This window comes from Schistocerca piceifrons, chromosome X (genome assembly GCF_021461385.2).
Source record: "Schistocerca piceifrons isolate TAMUIC-IGC-003096 chromosome X, iqSchPice1.1, whole genome shotgun sequence".
Lineage (NCBI taxonomy): Eukaryota > Metazoa > Arthropoda > Insecta > Orthoptera > Acrididae > Schistocerca > Schistocerca piceifrons.
In genome coordinates this window covers 145,439,173-145,461,269 of record NC_060149.1, presented here as the reverse complement: position 1 = coordinate 145,461,269, position 22,097 = coordinate 145,439,173, and positions in this window count along the sequence as shown.

Genomic DNA, 22,097 nt, shown 5'->3' with positions numbered 1-22,097 from the left:
AGCACCACCATTTGCAAGTGTAAATAAATACACTCATTACATCATAAAATTGATCATTCAGAGGCCGGCCGGTGTGGCCGTGCGGTTCTAGGCGTTTCAGTCTGGAACCGCGTGACCGCTACGGTCGCAGGTTCGAATCCTGCCTCGGGCATGGATGTGTGTGATGTCCTTAGGTTAGTTAGGTTTAAGTAGTTCTAAGTTCTAGGGACTAATGACCACAGGTGTTAAGACCCATAGTGCTCAGAGCCATTTGAACCATTTGATCATTCAGATTTAAAACACAAACATATTCAAATTATTTTAACCTTCGAATCTTTTATGTGTCAATTTTTAAAGAAACCTTGCTTTATTGTGTCACATATTTGTGCCAGGTTTTAGCTACTACATTTTTACACTGTTCTCACCCATTAAAAATTTTATAATTCGTGGCACAGCTACCCACATTTTCACTAGATTTTTTTTTTTTTTGAGTGCTTTTAGATCCTTTCAGTACAACGCATTTTAGATCTCCGTTATCTTCTAAGTGTCCACTTCATCTGGACCAGTTTACGTCTCCAATGTTACAGGAATGCACAGCATTACACGAACGGGTTATTCCATTACTAAAGTTTGTATGTTGACTAATGCTAAATGGTAGACGGAGGACATCAAGTTGGCAGACTGTTCTTTCGTAATATCTGCTAAAAATCAGCAACTACAGCTCATTCATTATCATTGGAAACGTTGAAATGCGTCAAGCGATTCCCAGCTTGACACTTTTCGTTTCTTCTGAAATGCAGATAACATCCGACACTGATTAAAATCATGTGTAGGCCAATAATCTCATCACTTTTTTTTTATTCAAGTGACGGGGATAACGACAGTAATTGTATAGCTCAAGCCACCTTTATTAACCTTTCTTTTACCTGGCAAATGGGAATTAGTGCATGTATGTAGAATATTCGCTTTCAAATCGAAGCGTTGAACAGCCCAAAGGCCCCAGACACAGGTGGACCAGTCAGCTGACTCGTCCACGTAGCAGGTCTACCATGACCCATTTGTCTGTGTGTGGACAGTGGGTTCACATTTGGGTCCGTGGTCCGGATGTGTTGGTTTAACTGGCAAATCTCTACCCGCTAGCCCTGACCGCTATTTGCCAGCACATAGTCCGTCATTTCAGGAATATGGGGTTTGTCAAGCAGTCACCTGTGTCCACACATTGTCGGAGAGGGCAGTGAGCGGGTCGGCGATCGAGTCATCGCACCAGTCGGCCTGTCAGTGGTAAAGGGGGAGTGTGTCCAGCACTCCCCGCGGTGCTGCTCCCAAGGGGACCCTAGACGGCAACTTGAAAAGTATCGACACTGGGTCAATACGGGGAGGGGGACGGGACGATGGGGGGGGAGCGCTCCTGATCGCTACCAAAGCAGGTACGCTGAGATTTATGTCCTGCTGGCGCCGCATTGGCGAACGCAGCATGCTTCTGCCACGAAATTTAGAAAGTGAAGAACTGGACGTGTACCTTGCGAATAAGCTAGAAAGATAGCTTGTGGCAACTCGCCTCCAACATCACGGACGGTTTATAATTTGTCCCTTCCGCCAGCGCGCTTCCCACACGGGGCATTGCGCATTGTCTAGAGTGTTTGCAAAAGACAGGTCGACTGAGAGAAAAAATTTCCATCCCACATTCGTGAAAGCAGTGGAGATCAGTGTGGACCGCATTTGAAAATATGACCGCGGATTGACGGTTGAAGATATGAGGCTCTGACGTAGGCCCGCTTCCCAGAGATTCTTGGAACGGCGCGAACGGGAGAACGGACGATTGTGGGACGATTTTTATACAGTCCATAGTGGGAGAACCTAATAGTATGCAGCCCTGGATCTACGATATTTCCGAACCGGGGCAAAAACTTGATAGTGGCCCCGCCCTCCCCCCCCCCCCCCTCCCACCTCCCTCTCTAACGTTTGAAATAGGACATCAAAAATTAAAAAAAAGATCGATTTTTCAAAAAAAAAGTTCATTTTGTAGCATCGTTCTGAAGAGGTAAATATAACACATATATTTTCGAGAAATTGTAAGACGTGGTCTTAAGTGTGCCTAAGTGCAGTGCCACGCCTCTTCACAGAACATTCTTCTATCGCACGTCATTGTATTTCGCTCTGTGGAATTCAACGCGTATATTTTGTAATGGAAGCCATCAAACCTATATTCAGGACAGTGGAAATTAAAATGACCCGTGGTGCTTCTCCTGCTCCCAGTCGGCCGGTTTGAAATCCTACGCCCCTTAGAAAGGTCACAATTAATACTGGGTGGGATTATTTGTGATTCTTAGCCAATAACTTTCTCTTTTGCGTGACGTAAAATTAAATATAGCAAACATAAAACCAGTAAAGACAAGAGACAGGCAAGACAGTACACATTTCTTCAGCCTTTAGGTCCCAGCATTTCTTTCTCTCTAATCTTGTTACAGCTTTACACTGTGTGTTTTCCTTTTCTTACTTCATCAAAGTTCGTCAAATGTTTTGCTGCACGGAAAATCAAAATGTCGTTGTCTAATACTGAAGCCGCTGTTAATACGTGTTCCAGCGTAACATCAAGCGCCGTCACGTCAGCCCGAAGTGATACAGCAGAGAAGGCTGTGAGACAACGTCAGGAAATAGAACGCAGACTACGACGACACCACCACGACAGGAGCAGCACCTATACGAAGAGAATATAAGCGCCGCTCCATCTAGCCTTGGCAGCACTGCAAGAGCCGCACTACAAGATGCACTAGAAGAGACGCACTAGAAGACGAGCCGTCATCCTAACTATTTAGTCGTGACTTGTGATCTGTATTAAATGCTTGCATGGAAATTGTATATATCGAAGAACATTGGTCATTTGCATGTCGCCAATTGCTTCCGACACCTGTTTGTGAAAAGACGAAGTTAAATGTTGTCAATTCAATTTACTGTAATAAACTCCATTAATAAGATTTGTTTGAATGTCGTCTAGTTGTCCGAGAAAACAGCTTCCTAGGCACCCTATATCAGACGAGTGGGCGGGAACCCACAATACGAATAGCACCAAAGACTGGTGTGGTTTCTCGATTTGATTACGTCTATTTTGTCACTGTCTGCTAGATAAAACGAAACAGGCCTTTCTAATATTGCAGCAATTGTAACACACGCCAAATAAGCGAGACTGTTTTGGCACAAACGGTTATTTTTATCTATCTCATTTACATAAATAACGACAGAATATAACTGACGAAGTACCAATATCAAATGCCTATTAAGCCTACTACATGCAAAAAGTTTTATGTTAGGAAGTAGCTTCATGTTTCGTTAATACGCTCTAATTTCTCAAGCATGAGATCGAAGAGTAGTAGCAGTGCGAAATTTTTATATAAATTTATAATTGTCATATTCTTTCATATAATTTGTTTTATCTTCCCGTAGCTTCTCCTTCCTTGTTCTAACAAATAATATTGTCATCACTAATTCTGTAACTACTCCTGCCATTGTCAAAACTGATTCTCCAGTTAATTTCCCTAATCCTGCCAGAGTCAGTGGTTCAGTTATCCTGCATTTATTCTCCGGTTAAGCTTTATTACGTGTTCGTACAACACGTTTTCCGAGCTATTCCAAGAATTGAACTTCTGCGGCTGCTAACCTGGGAGTGTACAACTGGCTTTTAGTAGTGTAGCGATCTAGCAAAAGTATTCTGTCAAAACTCATTTTCTTGGATACACCGAGAAGGTAATATGTAATCTTTCTTATCTGTTATTCCTGTTAGTCGTTTATTTCCACACGAGCAGTCTGCATCAATGGATTTTGCTAATAATTATAACAACGCTGATCGTTCGCACACCTAATCAATCAGATAACAAACAGTGACTGGCATTCACCCGTTCGAGTTTATTCGGCTCAGCTCGTATAGCCCGTCCCCTATTGTCTGCGGGAAAATTTTTTATTTCTCGATGCGACGGGATTTCCCCTGGCGGAGACACCACGTACACTATACAAGCATTCAAAAATCAACTTATCATTAGTTTATAAATCACTTAGAATGTGTTAAAAAACCAACAGGGATGCGTTTCAAAATCATATCTATAATTAGTAGACCAACGTGCGCTGGATACTAGGCTCTTGGCGAAACAAAGTTTAGTCCTTCAAGAATGTGAATTTGGCGCCCCCTGAAATTGCTGCCCGGGGCAGATACCCCGGTTTGCATCCTGCTTTAGGTTTTCCCTGATCTCCCTAAATCGTTTCAGGCAAATGCCGGGATGGTTGCTTTGAAAGGACACGGTCGATTTCCTTCCCCATCCTTCCCTAATCCGATGGGACCCATGGCCTCGCTGTTCTGTCCCATCCGCCAGATCAACAAACCAGTGAAAAATAAAAACTACTGTTATTATTAAAGTTCATACTGATCCGCAGTACAAGATGATGGAGAAGTGAGATTGGGTTTTCCAGACTGAAATTCAAACGGTTCCAAACTAATAGAATGTATGCAGTACGTTCGGCATATTCGTGTAAAGAGAACCGCTAATGTTTTCAGATAGTATATCAACTTTCTTGGTTCTCACTTTCCAAAAGACTTGTTTGACTGAAGATAAATTTTGTATTGTTCCAAGTAGCAACCGCAGCGCAGTTTAAGAAGGCATTTAAATGTGCTCACTACACATGATAACACTGTGATGAGACCGCAAGAATTTGTCATCTATAGGACTTTGGTACCAGTGAATATTAATTTACCTAACTTTACTCCTTTTTCTGACGACTCAAAACTGTATTTTTTTCTGCTGTAGATTTTTCACTCTGAGAGAGTTCATTGATGGTATATGGATGAAAGTTGTTTGCTAAACTACACTTTCATTTTGCCCAGAATTTTCTTTTCTGAAATAGCGAATTTATCTTTGCAGTATTCTACTTCGATTTGTTGAGCCATACTCTTTGCGTTATATGTCTGTGACTCCACTGAATCATGTTTGAATCTTTGCCAACCTTCTTCTCGCGTTAGCCAATGAGGGACGAGCGCAAGTCGAACAGGTCATGCGGGTGTGGAGATTCGAATGGGCATTACATTGCAGTATACTTTGTGTTCTGGAGTCGGTACGAGGCGCTTCGGAGATTTTTCCACCTATTTTGCCTTGAGGGTTGATAGGAGACGTGTAGGTCATTCCAGTCGTGTGATACTAATATTCATAAAGTTGTTAAATATAACATAAAGAAGCACAAAGGCTCACAGGTCGCTAGTATTTGGTAAACGGGAAGCTGGTTTATTGGCTCGAGTAATGTCTGTTCAGTCTGTTGCACTGTATATTCAATTATACCATCCTCTCCTGGATTATCTGAAGAGTATATAATTTTGTGGCTTTTACTAGATCTTCAGTTTCTATTACGTGTACTGGGAACCCATGTGGTTTTCTTGAAGTGCGTATACAATTTTGAGAGTACTGTAACAACTATATTCAATATTTCTGTTAGTTCTATTGCTAAAACCAAGGTATTCATTTGTTATTGAACATAAAATAGCTACATACTGGAATTCCACTGTTTTGTAGACTTTTGTTGCTACAGTCTTTGGTTTTATCAATGATAAGTGAGTGTGTGATCACTCAAATAATTCAGTCACGTGCTGCTACACTACTGGCTATTAAAATTGCTACACCACGAAGATGACGTGCTACAGACGCGAAATTTAAACGACAGGAAGAAGATGCTGTGATATGCAAATGGTTAGCTTTTCAGAGCATTCACACAAGGTTGGCGCCAGTGGCGACACCTACAACGTGCTGACACGAGGAAAGTTTCCAACCTATTTCTCATACACAAACAGCAGTTGACTGGCGTTGCCTGGTGAAACGTTGTTGTGATGCCTCGTGTAAGGACGAGAAATGCGTACCATCACGTTTCCGACTTTGATAAACGTCGGATTGTAGCCTATCACGATTGCGGTTTATCGTATCCCGACATTGCTGCTCGCGTTGGTCGAGATCCAATGACTGTTAGCAGAATATGGAATCGGTGGGTTCAGGAGGATAATAAGGAACGCCGTGCTGGATCCCAACGGCCTCGTATCACTAGCAGTCGAGATGACAGGCATCTTATTCGCATGGCTGTAACGGATCGTGCAGCCACGTCTCGATCCCTGAGTCAACAGATGGGGACGTTTGCAAGACAACAAGCATCAGCGCGAACAGTTCGACGACGTTTGCAGCAGCATGGGCTATGAGCTCGGAGACCGTGGCTGCGGTTACCCTTGACGCTGCATCACAGAGAGGAGCGCCTGCGATGGTGTACCCAACGACGAACTTGGGTGCACGAATGGCAAAACGTCATTTTTTCGGATGAATTCAGGTTCTGTTTACAGTATCATGATGCTCTGTTTGACTCAATGCCCAGGCTTATCACAGCCGTTATTACGGTCAGAGGTGGCTGTTGTGGGTACTGATTTCTGGGGATCTATGCACCCAAATTGCGTGAAAATGTAGTCACATGTCAGTTCTAGAATAATATATTTGTCCAATGAATACCCGTTTATCATCTGCATTTCTTCTTCGTGTAGCAATTTTAATGGCCAGTAGTGTATTTCAGCACATTAATAGTAAATATACTGCTCTGTGCATGAGTGACTTGCATATGTGAAAGCCTGCCGAAGTGGCCGAGCGGTTAAAGGCGCTACAGTCTGGAACCGCACGACCGCTATGGTCGCAGGTTCGAATCCTGCCTCGGGCATGGATCTGTGTGATGTCCTTAGGTTAGTTAGGTTTAAGTAGCTCTAAGTTCTCGGGGACTTATGATCACAGCAGTTGAGTCCCATAGTGCTCAGAGCCATTTGCATATGTGAAAGGCTTGTTACTGGATGCTGTTCTGGACTGCAGATGACTGCCAAAGACTATACATTGTGCTTCTTTATATAATAGAGACATACAGGTTGCCAGGGGTGTGATCATTGGTACGTTAACATGTAGCTACTTTTGTGTGCTAGTTGTTTTTCTTTGCATCTAACAGATAGCGATCACGCCACATAATTTACTACCTGATGTTTTCTGCACAGTCGTAACTGCACCACTTAGTGGACTATGCCTGTCAGTATAGACTAACCGTTCTTGCGTCAAAGTGTCAACACTTTGGCATCTGACCTGCTGTCCAGTGGAAAATAAGCATTAATGGCTTGCTCTTGCCACATGTACTTGGAGGTATTAGCCAATCTACAAACATACTACTCCTAATAGCTACAATGTTTAGGCTGCACGTGAAGTAAATACTGATGCAATGTTGTTGAGTTCACTTTCTCCAATCGCCAATAAAAATATCTGCACTTATACCCCGAACACGAAGTATTTCATGGAATATCTGTTACTGAGTCAGTTTCCTTTTCCAATAGTACGTGCAGATTTTGATTTTGAATTTCGTCGTGATCTTATTAGTTTGCCGCGCGGGGTAGCTGCGTGGTCTCAGACGCCTTGCGACGGTTCGCGTGGCTCCCCCCGTCTGAGGTTCGAGTCCTCCCTCCGGCATGGGTGTGTATGTTCTCCTTAGCGTAAGTTAGTTTAAGATAGATTAAGTATTGTGTAAGCCTAGGGACCGATGACGTCAGCAGTGTGGTCCCATAGGAACTTACCACAAATTTCCAAATTTCTTATTGGTTTGATGAAGCATTTCGGTTATAACTCTTTTCGAGTCTGGATTTGGTAATTACAGACACGATAAAACATCCTCATGGCACTGCTTTCGGCTGTAAGCTCAAAGTATACACAATATATAATTTTTTGATAGGATTTGATGAATGATTACCTAGCATTAGACACTCAGGAACACAGTTATGCAAATTCATTTACCATTGCGCACATTTCAGTAAGTGTGGACGTCCTGTAGAAACTTGTTTAATTGCCTGTGGTCAGATCATGTTTACAATTTTGTTACTGGGTCATAAATATTTATATAATATAGTATAACTTAACAGATCAGAGCATTACTTATGATAGTAACTTGTTTCCTAAAACAGAACACGCAGCTTATGTGGTATGTGTTTTTTTATTTATTGATTTTTGTGCACATACCACGTAGATACTATCATGTTACATAAGCGGTATACCTCATGATTAAAACAAACTTGTGCGAATACCTACAGAGCATGTATTAGTCGATAACAGATCGTAATAACGTAACAACCCAACAGGCAACAAATACTGTTCTTTTGGATTATTGAGGAAAAATGGTAAAGACAGTGCGAATAATAACTACTGAGGTGATATTGTGACACTATCTTCTGCATATTGGTTTCCATAACGTAAAGATTAGCAATACTTAGATATTGCACTGTTGTATGATATGCTGTCCATGGTATGATATAGAATCTTTCCGTCGGAAGCACACTTACTTTACGCTAGCTTGTCAAAAGTAGATATAACAGTGACTGTTGTACCATTACAAGGTTAATAATTTACTCAGCAACCAGTTACAAGTAACTTATGGCTGTTTGCTGTTTAAATTATAAACCTTGTATCACTCACTTTATCATGTGCAAGTTACACTACCGTAAATAAGTCCGTAACGATTTTTCATTTCTACCATTTTTCGATATTAACGAGACATTAGTATTTCAGCTTGCTTAGTCTCTAGCACAAAGTTACTTACTGATCGCGATACCGGTCACACGAAATGAAGCGCACCGCGTTAATAAGTTTGAGGGACTCTTACGAGTACTTTGCGTGCAAGCTGACAATTTTTTTTATTGTTGCCTTTTCTAGGAACTTCTCTGAAGTTCCATATCGCAGGAGCATAATCATCTCATGCATTATGTTCGTACAACGAACGTTATCGTCTCTCCGCATTGCTAGTGTGGTGAGAGCCGATAATACAGTTCAAGAGTTTTATGTGATAGAGACCGTCCGCAGTCCAAGCTGTCTTACGAACTGGTAAGCTTTTATGCTCCCTATGCCCGAAACTATTGAAAGTCTGCGACAACGCATTGTTGAAGCTGTGAATTCGATAACGGGACGCCAGCTACTTCGTGTGAGGCAGGAAATGAGCCACCGTTTTGATATTTGCCATGTAACACATGGTGCTCACATTGAACTCATAAAAATTTGAACTTTTCTCTTTCCAGGAACTTTGGAATTGTGTTTCTGTCTTTTGTAGTTTAAAACAAAAAGTAAACTCCGCCCGAACAGGTCATGAAGGCTCACCGTACCAACCGGCCGCCGGGTCATCCTCAGTCCACAGGCGTCACTGGATTCGGATATGGGGGGGGGGGGGGGGGGACGTGTGATCAGCGCACAGTTCTTCCAGCCGTATGTCACTTTACGAGACCGGAGCCGCTACTTCTCAATCAAGTAGCTCCTCAGTTTGCCTCACAGGGGTTGAGTGCACATCGCATGACGACAGCGCTCTGCAGACTGGATGGTCACCCATCCAAGTGATAGCACAGCCCGACAGCCCTTAACTTCGATGATCTGACAGGAACCGGTGTTACGCGAAAGAACTTGCCCCCCTTCTAACAGCCGTGTACCGCAAGTGTCTAGAGGAACGGAAGGTTCCAAATGATTGGAATAGAGCACAGGTAGTCCCAGTCTTCAAGAAGGGTCGTCGAACAGATGCGCAAAACTATAGACCTATATCTCTGACGTCGATCTGTTGTAGAATTTTAGAACATGTTTTTTGCTCGAGTATCATGTCGTTTTTGGAAACCCAGAATCTACTATGTAGGAATCAACATGGATTCCGGAAACAGCGATCGTGTGAGACCCAACTCGCTTTATTTGTTCATGAGACCCAGAAAATATTAGATACAGGCTCCCAGGTAGAGGCTATTTTTCTTGACTTCCGGAAGGCGTTCGATATAGTTCCGCACTGTCGCCTGATAAACAAAGTAAGAGCCTACGGAATGTCAGACCAGCTGTGTGGCTGGATTGAAGAGTTTTTAGCAAACAGAACACAGCATGTTGTTGTCAATGGAGAGACGTCTACAGACATTAAAGTAACCTCTGGCGTGCCACAGGGGAGTGTTATGGGACCATTGCTTTTCACAATATATATAAATGACCTAGTAGATAATGTCGGAAGTTCCATGCGGCTTTTCGCGGATGATGCTGTAGTATACAGAGAAGTTGCAGCATTAGAAAGTTGTAGCGAAATGCAGGAAGATCTGCAGCGGATAGGCACTTGGTGCAGGGAGTGGCAACTGACCCTTAACATAGACAAATGTAATGTATTGCGAATACATAGAAAGAAGGATCCTTTATTGTATGATTATATGATAGCGGAACAAACACTTGTAGCAGTTACTTCTGTAAAATATCTGGGAGTATGCGTGCGGAACGATTTGAAGTGGAATGATCATATAAAATTAATTGTTGGTAAGGCGGGTACCAGGTTGAGATTCATTGGGAGAGTCCTTAGAAAATGTAGTCCATCAACAAAGGAGGTGGCTTACAAAACACTCGTTCGACCTATACTTGAGTATTGCTCATCAGTGTGGGATCCGTACCAGATCGGGTTGACGGAGGAGATAGAGAAGATCCAAAGAAGAGCGGCGCGTTTCGTCACAGGGTTATTTGGTAACCGTGATAGCGTTACGGAGATGTTTAACAAACTCAAGTGGTAGACTCTGCAAGAGAGGCGCTCTGCATCGCGGTGTAGCTTGCTGTCCAGGTTTCGAGAGGGTGCGTTTCTGGATGAGGTATCGAATATATTGCTTCCCCCTACTTATACCTCCCGAGGAGATCACGAATGTAAAATCAGAGAGATTAGAGCGCGCACGTAGGCTTTCAGACAGTCGTTCTTCCCGCGAACCATACGCGACTGGACAGGAAAGGGAGGTAATGACAGTGGCTCGTAAAGTGCCCTCCGCCACACACCGTTGGGTGACTTGCGGTGTATAAATGTAGATGTAGATGTAGATGTACCACTACGTCAAGGCCGTTGGCCTTTTGTAGTTCGGAAGCAATAAATGTGTGAAATCTGTTCCTTCTTTTTGAATAGCCCTGTATTAAAGACATTGCTGACATCAGTTGCTACCTGATGAGTCCGACAATGACTGAAAAGGATTCCCTTCGCGCCAGTTGCGCGTCGTCCCTAATGGTGATCCCACGAGGCGAGACTGTGACCTTCACTCCAGTAATGAAATGTTTTGTGAAGTAACTCCGCAGTTCGCATTGCGGCTCTGCCGCGACCTCTGCGTCAAAGCACACATGCTCTGCTTCGTTAATGAAACACAAACGCCGACAACCAGTGTGCGACGCAGAATTTCGCCAGCAAGTTGCATTCTACGGCAGGTTTGAGAGCGTCTACGAGTTTAACGTCTGAGAGGCGAGTGAGCTGCCCGTTTTCCTTCAGACGAGGAAACTAGAACTTATTTAGTGCTTCCACTAATCCGTTACGTCAAGTGCCCTCCAGGAAGAGTTTTCTAACGCATCCACCACTGTGATGCCCCACAAACTTGGTTTTCCGCTTTCAGGTTCTGTCATAAAACCTGCACCGGACTTCAACTAGACTTAGCTGTAGGAACAGAAAGCGTTTATCCATTTGTAGATCTGTCTTTTTTGATGGGAGCCTCAAATACTTTTTTTTCAGATATACTCATATTTCCCTTGTCCATCATCCACGACTTACTACAGGTAGAACTTGGGCTAGGAAGGAGAGAGACACTAGGGAACAGTGGCACCAGTGGTCATGTGATGACTTTCCATTTGAAATGTTGTTCTTTGTCTTAGAATATACACAGCTTGGAGCTGATCCTTGTCACTGCAGCGGTAATGCCAAATGGTTCGCGTGGTTTCCTTTGTTTCACTCGGATACTGTGACAGTTTGTGTAACGGAAGTGAACTCTTCATTGCGTTTTAAATGTTCCGGCGCTAATTCAGGGTGTCCCAAACCGTAGGCTTAAAATAACACTGACGGTAGTGGGTCTTAAAAGGAGTATTTTGGATAAGGAACCAGTGATATAGAATGAATGGATTTCATACATGCATGAGCAACGTGTATGAAGCATTTGTTTGAGAACTGCTAATGTTCCATAATTAACAACTGCCTGCAACATGAACGTTGGTGTAACTACCTTGGGGGAAAAACTGTCGCCTTTGATGTGGTGTATTACTTGATGAAGAAACTTGTAGCCATTTATTTAATGCATGGCACAGTAGGATGTGGTGGCTGTAAAGCCGAAGGAGTCTAGACAGAAAAAGTTTTCCAGTATGCGACATCATAATTAGAGGAAATGTATCACTATGGATAGAAATGCACGATAAACTATATTCTTAAAGCCAAAAAACTTTGGCCAAAGTTCTCGGCAGATAATTGTTCGCATAGTAGAATCCGATGAGGTAGTGTTGGATCGTGCATGAGAGGGTTAATCAACAACTATGCGTAAATTTTCCTGTTAAATGAACAGTTCGAAGAATACAGTAAAGAAAGTAGTGGTGGAGCAGAAGTTACAGCCATATCATAAAGAATGCCGCAGACAATTCGTCCAAATAATTGTGAACAAGGGTTCAGTTCTGTCAAGAGGTTGTCCAGTGCAGTGCTACAGGATCCAAACTAAATATTTATTTCTTAACGCTAGTTTCTTATCTTGCATAAATCAGTTTATAATCCTCTAGCGTAAACATAATTTTGACATTAAATGTTTGGGACACCAGGTACATTCCAAATTCCACGTGGAGGAAAACACGAATTAAGATCTGTTCTTTCCTGTAACTGACGACAGAAAAAATTAATCATTGGCCTCGTCGCTGCGTTTCTCTCTCATCATTTAATATTTTAGGCCACCGTGAGTGTCATTTGATAGAAACTGTATATAGGGTGATCCGAAATTCCTATTACGAACTCGTAGAAGATGTAGAGGGCTCTGAATAGATGATGTCCTGAAGAGTTTGAATATTTCACTTGCTACGCCTGCAACAAAATTACATGAAGTGCTGAAATCTGCCATTTCTGGTGAGTTAACGCGCTGTGGAACCAATAGCATTCACCGACCAGAGCTTTCTCTGGCTTTGTTGCGATTTCGTAGATTGGTTGCTTCAATAGGTGCAACAGGAGAAAGTCAATGGAATCAAATCTGGCGACCAGGGATCTTAAATTATTATGCCATCTCGTCAAATCTATCTTATGGGGAACGTTTCGCCTAGATGATCTCGAACAGCTTGTTGCAAGTGTATTGGTGAGCAGTTGTGGTATCTCATTGGCAAGCAGACAAAAGAGGCGATGAATTTATACGCTTGATGTGGTCATGCTTTAATCGTAGCAGCAAACGGAACATCTACTAACACGGACCCCCATTGAAAACGTCGTTAACTCTGTGACCACCACAAGTCTGCCAACTTCGTTACAGGAATATCGAATTCAACCTTAATCAGGCCTTATGATGCATTTTTCACACTCTTTGCATGATATTTTGAGAAAAAAAGTGATTTAAAAGTCAAATTAAAATTTTACCAACGACGAAATAGGCTGCCGGTAATGGAGCATTGTGTTACAACTGCTGCTTATATACGGACTTTCAGAAGAATGACTGAACAACAAATTGAAAATACAAATAAAAATACAATGTATCAAACGAACGCAAAGTACGTATGTTAGTAATTCAGTAGGAAAGAGACTGATCGAACTTATTCACTGTAACGACAGAGAAAACTGACACAATAAGATGTGTCATGTTATCAAAAATACGTGTTGTTCTGACTAAAACACATTCTGTATTTTAAATTTACGTAATTGTTGGTACTGCTCGTTTTCACTATTTTCCCGAAAGTCTTAATGAATTTTCCGTGTCAGAAAACAATTCCATTGTTATTTACAGATTCTTCCGTTACTTCTTGGTAGAACAATTCCATATTGAAGGTTGAGCAACAAGTACACTGTTTTTGTTCTACTGATTTTTGTTTATTTCGAACTAATTTTCGGATTATTACGCTATCTTCAGGAAACAACTGCCTAGTATCTGGAATGGACACTGATTCTTAGGTAACCAAACGTTATAGGCGGAGAAACAATCATTTGCATAGAGTGTTGTGCGTCAAACTTGTTTTGCGATATTAAAAAAGTGTGGCAAATATTTAGGATTACCAGAAGGGAATTCAGACCTATTCTTCCCAAAAACTTGTTTTGTACCTTAAACAGAACATCACATCGCTCGGTAATCATACTCAGATTACATTTTTTTTTCGCTTGGCATTTTAAAGAGCAGTTAGAAACTATTGGTATCTTTAGCCTTCTGCTTCTTCGTATCTCACTAGCGGTGTGTTGCTTGTTTCCTTTGTCCTAAGTTCATGGCAAAATTTAGCTGTTGGGCGTGAGCTCGGGGCAAATGAGACTGAATCGTTAGCTGTCAGTCTACTCTTACCGTTACGGTTGTTGGTCCATACAGACAACTAGTGATTTGCTCTGTTGGTATCATCTACATTTGGTTTTTCCCGCTAGAGTGGCTGATTACAGTGATCTTTTATTGGCTGACGTAATCGTCACATGTTGTTGCTTTCGAATATTTATTAATCAAACGCGTCATTTTCTTATTTCGGTTAAGGGATTCTAGTATGTTAGTTCTGTTTAGCGCCGGCCAGAGAGGCCGAGCGGTTCTAGGCGCTTTAGTCTGGAACCGCGCGACCGCTACGGTCGCAGGTTCGAATCCTGCCTCGGGCATGGGTGTATGTGATGTCCTTAGGTTAGTTAGGTTTAAGTAGTTCTAAGTTCTAGGGGACTGATGACCACAGCAGTTGAGTCCCATAGTCCTCAGAGCCAACCATTTTTTGTGTTTAGCGCATTAATCACCACTGCAGATTTTCCTCCGTCTTTCACTAACCGCATCCGTCTGTAAGGTGCTTCTTAGTAACCTTATATCTCGTAATACATTTTACAACTTAATATGCAGATATTGGAGTTTTCCGACTGTTTCTATGGGAATTACAGTAACATTATCTCTGAATCCGAAATATATTTAAGTTTATTAAGATGACCATGAATTTTGTGTTCTTGATATTGATATTTAGGCTTGTTGATTTACTGTGCTCTCTTATAACGTTGAAGAGTTGTAGTGTTTCGGGACCATTTCTCCGGAAACAGTCACGTAAAGTACGCAAATTCACGATAAAAGTCCCATTTGATCAGAATATTTAATTGACACCGAGGAATATAATCCGATATTTGAGCATGCAAGCAAAATCGATTCCAATCTTACATGTCAACGCGGCAGCCAGGGTCTGTTCCCGAAATTCGAGTTTGGTCTTCCGCAAGTTGTGTCGCTTGTGAAAGTATGTTTTGGTGTAATACGGTGCTTAGAATTCCTGATCACTAGTCCTCTTGAACATAATGCAGTGCAGCCGATACGAAGACAAAAAAACAGTGCTCAAGTTACCATAAGTTTATATTCCGACACTCCCTAAGGAGACTAGTTTCGTTGCGTTAGCACGCATTTAACACAAGGAAAGGTAATTTATTCGCTAATCCTAGCAATCTTGAGGCAATTACTCCCATCTCTGGGGAAGTATTGGCAATCACCAGGCCCACTTGCTACGTTGCGATCATTATCGTTTGCTTTTGGAGCCGACCAGCTGAAAGGCAGAAGGAAGGGCCATAGGGTTCATTCGACGGCGGAAAGCGAACAAAAGAAGGCCGCTCGGCGGGAGGCAGCTCAGAGGGGGAATTTCCTGCGTGCAGGTAAAAGCGATGACAGCGGACCGGAAGAAGAACAAGAAGAATAAAACTTCCTCGGTGGTCGAGAACGACCCCGAAAACTCATTTACATTCGATACTTCAGATGGAGAAGTATTTTATATTCTTCTCTACGGAATTGTTTTCAATGAAGGGCGAGTACACGACTCGTCGGTCCTCGTATAATGTATTAATGCATTCTAAAAGCCTTCGGTATACACATTTATTCAAAGTTGACACAAGAAATGTGTCGTACGCTCCTACGGCGTGCTACATAATAAGTAAAACACTTTTGTCGAATTTCTTAATAACATAAGCTCTAGCTCTGCGTAAAAATTATTAGAATTTTTACTAAAGTCCATTACATTAGGAACTAGAGTAAATGTTCTTTCAGCAACCCCATTCAGAAAGATAGTTCTAGTGGATACAAAACTAGCAAGGACGAATGATAGTACAAAGAATAAATAGTTTCATGTGAATAATGTCACAGTAGTAACAGTGTATAAGCGCAGTGCGGCTGTAATAGTGGATAAACTATTAATAATGCAAAAGTTATCGAAATTTTTAGTAACGTTAACATCATACGACTGAATTTTGACTTCACTGACAAGATTCAGTTTCATTTTAAAAAAGACTGATAAATGCAATATCGTTTTATCAGAAAATGAAGTTAAAGAATGCCCTGTCATGAATCCAAGAGTGGCAGTCTTGAGACCACAGTCCAAGGTTCCTACACCTGATACTCCTGTTAGATCCATTGCAAATTACTGATAGTTCCGCTCCTAAAATTAATACAGTACCAGTATTAAACTGAAACTGAATAGTGTCTTGAAACGTATACGCATTTCCCAGGAGTTACACTGTGAAAAATACATACGATTTGGTCGACAAATAGCCACTCCATCCGATGGTAAATTCGTCCTTTCGATTTTTTAAATCTGTATACTAATTTGTCAGCCAAATATGCAATAGAGGTAATTAGCAATACCTTGGAGTAAGGTTTCATGTCAAAAGCTGAAGCTTTACGAGTTTATGACTGGCCCGAAATTATTATTTCTGAAAATTATTTAAAATTCCAAAAACAATCTGACAGCGGTGGATATGGGGTATTGCTTAGCGAATAATGTAGCCCGACATTTTTACGAATCCTTTAAACAAGATGTTACTTGAATAAAATCCATCTCTGACTGTCAACATTGTACCTCACCATCGGTACGTTGACGCTACCCAAAGAGGAAGACAGAGGAGAATAATACCAGTTTCATAGCAAACATTCTAACATGAACTTTACGATTGAGCAGGAGATTGACCGGAGTATCAATTTATAATGAATGTACGAAATGAAAACGGGGTCACATGTCTTCGTTATACGCTTGTTGGAAGAAGATTAAAAACAATTCCTTACGAAATCAGCCGCAGGACTATTCAGCTCTACAAAGGTAGAAAAACTTTTATCATGCTAATTTCAAACTCCTATAGAAATTATACCCAAATCCGTTCTACAGTTTTGTTTCTATTTCTTACATTGTCGATAAAGAAAAAGACGTTTGCAGTTGAATGACGATGCTGGGTAATTTGGAAGAATGCTTTTTCTTTATAAATGCCTGTTTAAATGACTTTGCACTGTATGCTTATATTACAGATTTGTATTTACCTGGCATGTAAATTATTATTTCGGGAAAGTGTTTATAGCCGGATTGAAAAGTGGTGGTTTTGGAAAAGAGATTTCAAAATCTCACTAATGACACAGTGCCGCTTGAAAACTCTTGGAACCACAGGCTCTGCAAACTTCTATTTTATTTCTACGAAACTTACTATAACTTGACCAGCAACCTCTGGACGTGTCTACCGAATAACAAATGACCTACTCGTCACATTCCTCGGTACAGAACCACACCATTTATTTCAGAAGAGCAAAGACCTAGATCTATCAGTTACTTTTTCAGTTATGTATCAAAATATTCTCATCCTCTGTGGTGAACTCAGCGAAAATGAAAAAAAATGTAATTTTGAGTCAGTCTCGAACGATGTGGTGTATCACATCTTTAGTTCTGTGGTTAATTAGCTCAGCCATCAACAACGCAAATCATAACATAACCTCTTGGCTGCCTTACATGCTGCTGCATAAAATCACCAGTGCTTTTCACTAAAACTAACCATGCAAAAGAGTTCTTACTCCTGATGATGATGTTAAACCATCGAAAAGCGTAGTGGGTAAAATAAATTTCGTAACTGATGCAGAATTATACGCTTTTGCATTTTACAGTCGCAGGCCTCAAAAACACAATCCACAATGCACTGAACTGATAACTCAGTGCATTACACCATGTTCAAGTGAGCTACTTGCAGACACGAGTTCCTTGAACGTATTTCGTTTACTGGAACTACGTCAAAGAAAATTCAATGTAAAAATATACAGTCAGCATAATCTCTTGTGGAAACTGTTGTTTTCTATCGTCTTACATTTTATTAACTTCAAACATTTTCCTTTTTAAAGCTCGCCGCTAATGGGGAAGTTTATATAAAAAGTCAAAAATTCAAACATCTAATTACGTACAAAATCAGCCGACAACTGCCTTGGCCGGCCCGAGTGGCCGAGCGGTTCTAGGCACTACAGTCTGGAACCGCGCGACCGCTACGGTCGCAGGTTCGAATCCTGCCTCGGGCATGGATGTGTGTGATGTCCTTAGGTTAGTTAGGTTTAAGTAGTTCTAAGTTCTAGGGGACTGATGACCTCAGAAGTTAAGTCCCGTAGTGCTCAGAGCCATTTTTATTTGACAACTGTCTTGGTTTGTCAAAAGTTTTTTTTTTTACAACAGTGATTGTTGTTATGTCATTTAAATATTATTCATAGTCTTCATATTACTGATACTTTCTTATCTTTGATAGAGGTCGATTTTATGTCTAACACAGAAGACGTGTGATCACTTGTTTGGATTGAGTATGAAATACACGGTTTTTCTCACAACAGTAAATTTTTATTGTCTCTTCCGACCAATAGTTAGCCATCTTCCGGTTGGTCTGGTCTGAAGAGGGTTAATTAGAGCAACAGCTGAAATGGTTCAAATGGCTCTGAGAACTATGGGACTTAACATCAGAGGTCATCAGTCCCCTAGAACTTAGGACTACTTAAACCTAACTAACCTACGGACATCACACACATCGATGCCCGAGGCAGGATACGAACCTGCGACCGTAGTGGTCGCGTGGTTCCAGACTGAAACGCCTAGAACCACTCGATCACGACGGCCGGCAGAGCTACAGCTGAAATCAACAATCAAACTGTCAGTTAGTTTTGTATCTTAAACTTTCACACAGAAATTATACCCAAATCCGTTCTACAGTTTTGTTTCTATTTCTTACATTGTCGATAAAGAAAAAGACGTTTGCAGTTGAATGACGATGCTGGGTAATTTGCATGAATGCTTTTTCTTTATAAATGCCTGTTTAAATGACTTTGCACTGTATGCTTATATTACAGATTTGTATTTACCTGGCATGTAAATTATTATTTCGGGAAAGTTTTTATAGCCGGATTGAAAAGTGGTGGTTTTGGAAAAGAGATTTCAAAATCTCACTAATGACACAGTGCCGCTTGAAAACTCTTGGAACCACAGGCTCTGCAAACTTCTATTTTATTTCTACGAAACTTACTATAACTTGACCAGCAACCTCTGGACGTGTCTACCGAATAACAAATGACCTACTCGTCACATTCCTCGGTACAGAACCACACCATTTATTTCAGAAGAGCAAAGACCTAGATCTATCAGTTACTTTTTCAGTTATGTATCAAAATATTCTCATCCTCTGTGGTGAACTCAGCGAAAATGAAAAAAAATGTAACTTTGAGTCAGTCTCGAACGATGTGGTGTATCACATCTTTAGTTCTGTGGTTAATTAGCTCAGCCATCAACAACGCAAATCATAACATAACCTCTTGGCTGCCTTACATGCTGCTGCATAAAATCACCAGTGCTTTTCACTAAAACTAACCATGCAAAAGAGTTCTTACTCCTATAAATATCTTGAAATCCAGCGTACAGTATTTTGCTTTATGATTTGTGCGCATCACGACCTGTAACTTAGGGTGTTGCAGCTACTAGAGTTATTTCCAAATGTCTTTTAATCTCCGTGTAGTTCACATATACGCAGAGCGGTTTCTTATACATACCCTGCCAAGGCAAGTGTTGATCCTTGGGCAACCAGTTTCATTCTACGTTACAATTACGATTAACTTAACTTGGATAATGTTGTGGGGTGAACGAGCCAAGGACTGCAATTGATTAGCAGAACAGTTAGAAAATGCAACAGATCGACTAAAGAGGTTGCCTACACAATCATTGTCCGCCCTCTTCTGGACTATTCCTGCTCGGTGTGGGATCCGCATCACATAGGATTGACAGAGGACATCGAAAAAGTTCAAAGAAGGGCAGCTCGTTTTGTATTATAGCGGAACAGGGGAGGGAGTGCCACGGATATGATATGCAAAATGGGGTGCTAATCCCAAAACAAAGGCGTTTGCGACAGCACCTTCTCATGAAATTTTAATCACAAACGTTCTCCTCCATATGCGAAAATATTTCTTAGCTCCCACCTACATAGAGAGAAATGATCATCATAATAAAATATGAGACATCAGAGCTCGTACGAAAGAATTTAAATGTTCGCTTTTTCCCGCGCGCTGTTCGAGAGTAAAACTGTAGAGAAATACCTTGAAGATGGTTCGACGCACCCTCTGCCAGGCACTTGATTGTGAACTGCAGAATAATCATGTAGATGCAGATGTGGATACTGTTGGAAAGAGAAATTATTACCTTCAAGACTTATCCGGAATGGCGCAGGACAATTCCTGAGCAAAAATTCTGTGCCATATCAGCCTGTCGGTCTACGGTCTGAATCTATCTGAAGAGTCTCTTTGGGTGACGACAATCTCGTGATGCTCGCGGCGTAGCGCAAAACCCATCCTAATAGGTGCCACCTGAGCGCTTGCGTGTCACCTGTAATAAGTTAAACAGGCGTGTCTAGCTCACTCTAATGAGTCTATATCTAGCAAAGTGTGCGTGTTTGAGCAGTTAATGACCATGAGAAAGAGAAGAGAGGACAAAACCCGGTGCTCCATCGAGCGTAACATGTCCCTCCGCTGTACGGTCACCATCAAAAGCGCCATACACATTCACTGCATAAGAAACTGTGGGGATGTTTTAATCAGGCCATAAATTTGTCTTAAAGTCTGGTGATCGCAAGACTTTGCTCCATTAGTTTTCTCTCTTTGCTGGCCAAATACGGGAGGTTCCACGAACAGTTTCGAAACGGAACCCTGCTCTCTTAGAGTATTACTGTGCATTATGGGATTCTTGCCAGATAGGATTGACGAAGGACATCAAAAAGTTCAAAGAAGAGCAGCTCGTTTTGTATTACCGTGGAATAGGGGAAAGAGTGTCACGGGTATATCACAGATACGACACGGATATGATACGCGAGTTGGGGTAGCAATCATTAAAACAAAAGCATATTTCGTTGCGACAAGACTTTTTTAAGAAATATCAAACACTATGCGAAAATATTTTGTTGAGACCCATCTACATAGGGAAAAACGGACGTAGTAATAAAATAAGAGAAATCAGAGCTCACACGGAAAGATATATGTGTTCGGTTTTCCCGCGCTCTGTTAGAGAGTGGAACGATGGTGAAATAGTTTGAAACTGGTAAGATGAACCCTCTACCAGGCACTTAAGTGTGAATTGGAGAGTACTCATATAGACGTCGATGTAGGAACCTTCGGCGAGAGGATGGGCGCACATTAGCGACCTCGGCTACAGAGGCACGAGTCAGTGGGCGAGGGCCTGTTATATTATTGACGGTGATTCACCAGGCAGGTGAGAACGTTATGGCTAGTGGACCTTTGGAACCTCTTGGGAGGAGCAAACTAGGGGCGGCACCCAATTTAGCCTTCGCCACTGCCCCTTATCCATCATCTGGAACACTTTTGAGTACACGCTGCCACCGTTGCAAACTAGTCTGAAGAACGGTTACACTTCTTGCAAAAAACTCTCGTGTGGACTGTAGGAGATGAGCCAGCAGCTCGGGTGATGAAAAGCGCTCCAAATTCTGAGAGCTGATGTCTGTACATAACAACAAAAGCACACAGATTCGTGAACAACCATATCCGGATTTACGCTACTGGCCACTAAAATTGCTATACCAAGAAGAAATGCAGATGATGAACGGGTATTCATTGTCCAAATATATTATACTAGAACTGACATGTGATTACATTTTCACGCAGTTTGGGTGCATAGATCCCAACCACCTCTGGCTGTAATAACGGCCTTGATACGCCTGGGCCTTGAGTGAAACAGAGATTGGATGGCGTGTACAGGACAGCTGCCCATGCAGCTTCAAAACGATACCACATTTCATGACGAACCAGTTACTCGGCCACCATTGCCCAGACGTTTTCAATTGGTGAGAGATCTGGA